The sequence below is a fragment of the Rutidosis leptorrhynchoides genome, chromosome 5 (genome assembly GCF_046630445.1).
Source record: "Rutidosis leptorrhynchoides isolate AG116_Rl617_1_P2 chromosome 5, CSIRO_AGI_Rlap_v1, whole genome shotgun sequence".
Classification (NCBI taxonomy): domain Eukaryota; kingdom Viridiplantae; phylum Streptophyta; class Magnoliopsida; order Asterales; family Asteraceae; genus Rutidosis; species Rutidosis leptorrhynchoides.
The window spans coordinates 410,341,843-410,347,842 of NC_092337.1; positions in this window are offsets into that span (position 1 = coordinate 410,341,843).

Sequence of the window (6,000 nt, forward strand, 5' to 3'; positions counted from 1 at the left end):
ACGATTTAAATTAATATTATATATATTTATACGCGTATTATACGTACATAGTTTTATATTTTTACTATAATTAAACTTTACCTTTACTTTATTTTTACTTTACTTTAACTTTAATAATTCACTTTAATAATTCATACTTTAATAATTCACTTTAATAATTCATACTTTAATAATTCATACTTTAATAATTCACTTTAATAATTCATACTTTAATAATTCACTATAATAATTCAAAAATCTATTATAAATAGAATTCAATAGGTTTCATTATTTCATAGAAACTTGAAAATATTTTTCTCTAAACTCTCTCAATCGATTTACATATATATATATGTACTCCGTATTATTTCAAGATATTATTAGTATACATAAAATATTACGACGGAGTGCTGTCCGAGTGATTTTGAAATTATTTTTCGAGTAGGATAGGATTAAGGAAATTATGGGTTATAGCTATGGAGGTGATTGAGTATGGTTCATGGGTATGCTCGTGAGGTCAATATAGTGTTTATCATTTCCGTTGCGTCTACGTACCTTTCCTGCAATATTGAATCTCAATATTGATACGTTCGTGAATCCGAGGCCAATCTTGCACTTGTTCAATGACGTTATATGTATTTTTACTACGAAATACAGTATGGTGAGTTTCATTTACCTTTTTACCCTTTATATTTTTGGGCTGAGAATACATGCGCAACTTTTATAACTGTTTTACGAAATAGACGCGAGTAATCGAAATTACGTTCTATGGATGAATGATCGAAACTGAATATGCCCCTTTTTATTAAGTCTGGTAATCTAAGAATTAGGGAACAGACACCCTAATTGACGCGAACTCTAAAGATAGATCTATTGGGCCTAACAAACCCCATCCAAAGTACCGGATGCTTTAGTACTTCGAAATTTATATCATGTCCGAAGGAGGATCCCGGAATGATAGGGGATATTCTTATATGTATCTAGTTAATGTCGGTTACCAGGTGTTCACCATATGAATGATTATTTTTGTCTCTATGCATGGGACGTATATTTATGAGAACTGGAAATGAAATTCTTGTGGTCTATTAAAATGATGGAAATAAATGATTATGATAAACTAATGAACTCACCAACCTTTTGGTTGACACTTTAAAGCATGTTTATTCTCAGATGTTAAAGAAATCTTCCGCTGTGCATTTGCTCATTTTAAAGATATTACTTGGAGTCTTTCATAGCATATTTCGAAGAACGTTGCATTCGAGTCATTGAGTTCATCAAAGATTATTATTAAATCAATTTATAGTTGGATAGTAGATATTATGAAATGGTATGCATGCCTGTCAATTTTCGATGTAAAGAAAGTTTGTCTTTTAAAAACGAATGCAATGTTTGTAAAATGTATCATATAGAGGTTAAATACCTCGCAATGTAATCAACTATTGTGAATCGTTTATAATGTATATGAATGGGTCCTTTCACAAAGGATCAGAGAAACATCTTAATATTCAGGAAGACGGAACCCGATATAGGGCTGATAGAATTTGGGTACCAAGGTTTGGAGATGTGAGAGAAATGGTACTTAAAGAAGCACATAAAACCAGATATTCAATTCATCCCGGAGCGGGGAAGATGTATAAAGATCTCAAGAAACGCTTTTGGTGGCCAGGTATGAAAGCCGATATTGCTAAATACGTAGGAGAATTTTTGACGTGTTCTAAGGTCAAAGCTGAATATCAGAAACCATCAGGTCTACTACAACAACCTGAAATCCCGGAATGGAAATGGGAAAACATTACCATGGATTTCATTACTAAATTGCCAAGGACTGCAAGTGGTTATGATACTATTTGGGTAATAGTTGATCGTCTCACCAAGTCAGCACACTTCCTGCCAATGAGAGAAGATGACAAAATGGAGAAGTTGGCGCGATTGTATTTGAAGGAGGTTGTCTCCAGACATGGAATACCTGTCTCTATTATCTCTGATAGGGATGGTAGATTTGTTTCAAGGTTCTGGCAGACGTTGCAACAAGCATTGGGGACTCGTCTAGACATGAGTACTGCCTATCATCCACAAACTGATGGGCAGAGCGAAAGGACGATACAAAGGCTTGAAGACATGCTACGAGCATGTGTTATTGATTTCGGAAACAGTTAGGATCGACACCTACCGTTAGCAGAATTTTCCTACAACAACAGTAATCATTCTAGTATTGAGATGGCGCCGTTTGAGGCACTTTATGGTAGAAAGTGCAGGTCTCCAATTTGTTGGAATGAAGTGGGGGATAGACAGATTACGGGTCCGGAGATAATACAAGAAACTACCGAGAAAATCATCCAAATTCAACAACGATTGAAAACCACCCAGAGTCGACAAAAGAGCTACGCGGACAGTAAAAGAAAAGATATAGAGTTTGAAATTGGAGAAATGGTCATGCTTAAGGTTTCACCTTGGAAAGGCGTTGTTTGATTTGGTAAACGGGGGAAACTAAATCCAAGGTACATTGGATCATTCAAGATTATAGATCGTGTCGGACCAGTAGCTTACCAACTGGAGCTACCTCAACAACTCGCGGCTATACATAACACTTTCCACGTCTCGAATTTGAAGAAATGTTTTACTAAAGAAGATCTCACTATTCCGTTGGACGAAATCCAAATCAATGAAAAACTTCAATTCATTGAAGAACCCATCGAAATAATGGATCGTGAGGTTAAGAGACTTAAGCAAAACAAGATACCGATTGTTAAGGTTCGATGGAATGCTCGTAGAGTACCCAAGTTCACCTGGGAGTGTGAAGATCAAATGAAGAAGAAATACCCGCATATATTTCCAGAAGATTCGTCAACACCTTCAACAGCTTAAAATTTCGGGACGAAATTTATTTAACGGGTAGGTACTGTAGTGACCCGAACTTTTCCATGTTTATATATATTAATTGAGATTGATATTTACATGAATAAATGTTTCCAACATGTTAAAAAATCAAACTTGTTAAGACTTGATTAAATGAAATAAGTTTCATATAGACAATTGATCACTCAAGTTGACCGGCGATTCACGAACGTTACAAAATTGTAAAAACTACATGTTGTGGTATATATAGACATATATATATGGTTGACATGAGATTATGATGAGTAAGTATCTCACTAAGTATATTAACAATGTGTGATATACATAAGAAATGAGATTACTAAGTTAAGAAACTCAAAATGATATATATAACGATTATCGTTATGATAACGTCTGCTAAATATATATGTATCATATTAAGATATTGATACACTATATTTAACATGATAAAATGATATTTAAATATATCATTAAGTGTGTTAACAATAAACTACATATGTAAAAACAAGACTACTAACTCAAGAATTACGAAACGAGACTTATATGTAACGATTATCGTTGTAACGATATTTTAATGTATATATCATATTAAGAGATGTTCATACATCATAATATCATCATAATATAATAATTTAACATCTCATTTGATATAATAAACATTGGGTTAACAACATTAATTGAGATCGTTAACTTAAAGGTTTCAAAACAACACTTATATGTAACGACTAACGAAGACTTAACGACTCCATTAGAATGTATATACATGTTGTGTTTTGATATGTATTCTTACACTTTTGAAAGACTTCAATACACATATCAAAGTACTTCTACTTAACAAAAATGCTTACAATTACATCCTCGTTCAGTTTCATCAACAATTCTACTCATATGTGTAGTGACCCGAACTTTTCCATGTTTATATATATTAATTGAGATTGATATTTACATGATTAAATGTTTCCAACATGTTAAGAAATCAAACTTGTTAAGACTTGATTAATTGAAATAGGTTTCATATAGACAATTGACCACCCAAGTTGACCAGTGATTCACGAACGTTAAAACTTGTAAAAACTATATGATGACATATATATGGATATATATATAGTTAACATGATACTATGATAAGTAAACATATCATTAAGTATATTAACAATGAACTACATATGTAAAAACAAGACTACTAACTTAATGATTTTTAAACGAGACATATATGTAACGATTATCGTTGTAAAGACATTTAATGTATATATATCATATTAAGAGATATTCATACATGATAATATCATGATAATATAATAATTTAAAATCTCATTTGATATTATAAACATTGGGTTAACAACATTTAACAAGATCGTTAACCTAAAGGTTTCAAAACAACACTTACATGTAACGACTAACGATGACTTAACGACTCAGTTAAAATGTATATACATGTAGTGTTTTAATATGTATTTATACACTTTTGAAAGACTTCAATACACTTATCAAAATACTTCTACTTAACAAAAATGCTTACAATTACATCCTCGTTCAGTTTCATCAACAATTCTACTCGTATGCACCCGTATTCGTACTCGTACAATACACAGCTTTTAGATGTATGTACTGTTGGTATATACACTCCAATGATCAGCTCTTAGTAGCCCATGTGAGTCACCTAACACATGTGGGAACCATCATTTGGCAACTAGCATGAAATATCTCATAAAATTACAAAAATATGAGTAATCATTCATGACTTATTTACATGAAAACAAAATTACATATCCTTTATATCTAATCCATACACCAACGACCAAAAACACCTACAAACACTTTCATTCTTCAATTTTCTTCATCTAATTGATCTCTCTCAAGTTCTATCTTCAAGTTCTAAGTGTTCTTCATATATTCTACAAGTTCTAGTTACATAAAATCAAGAATACTTTCAAGTTTGCTAGCTCACTTTCAATCTTGTAAGGTGATCATCCAACCTCAAGAAATCTTTGTTTCTTATAGTAGGTTATCATTCTAATACAAGGTAATAATCATATTCAAACTTTGGTTAAATTTCTGTAACTATAACAATCTTATTTCAAGTGATGATCTTACTTGAACTTGTTTTCGTGTCATGATTCTGCTTCAAGAACTTCGAGCCATCCAAGGATCCGTTGAAGATAGATCCATTTTTCACTTTTCCAGTAGGTTTATCCAAGGAACTTAAGGTAGTAATGATGTTCATAACATCATTCAATTCATATATATAAAGCTATCTTATTCGAAGGTTTAAACTTGTAATCACTAGAACATAGTTTAGTTAATTCTAAACTTGTTCGCAAACAAAAGTTAATCCTTCTAACTTGACTTTTAAAATCAACTAAACACATGTTCTATATCTATATGATATGCTAACTTAATGATTTAAAACCTGGAAACACGAAAAACACCGTAAAACCGGATTTACGCCGTCGTAGTAACACCGCGGGCTGTTTTGGGTTAGTTAATTAAAAACTATGATAAACTTTGATTTAAAAGTTGTTATTCTGAGAAAAGGATTTTTATTATGAACATGAAACTATATCCAAAAATTATGGTTAAACTCAAAGTGGAAGTATGTTTTCTAAAATGGTCATCTAGACGTCGTTCTTTCGACTAAAATGACTACCTTTACAAAAACAACTTGTAACTTATTTTTCCGACTATAAATCTATACTTTTTCTGTTTAGATTCATAAAATAGAGTTCAATATGAAACCATAGCAATTTGATTCACTCAAAACGGATTTAAAATGAAGAAGTTATGGGTAAAACAAGATTGGATAATTTTTCTCATTTTAGCTACGTGAAAATTTGTAACAAATCTATTCCAACCATAACTTAATCAACTTGTATTGTATATTATGTAATCTTGAGATACCATAGACACGTATACAATGTTTCGACCTATCATGTCGACACATCTATATATATTTCGGAACAACCATAGACACTCTATATGTGAATGTTGGAGTTAGCTATACAGGGTTGAGGTTGATTCCAAAATATATATAGTTTGAGTTGTGATCAATACTGAGATACGTATACACTGGGTCGTGGATTGATTCAAGATAATATTTATCGATTTATTTCTGTACATCTAACTGTGGACAACTAGTTGTAGGTTACTAACGAGGACAGCTGACTT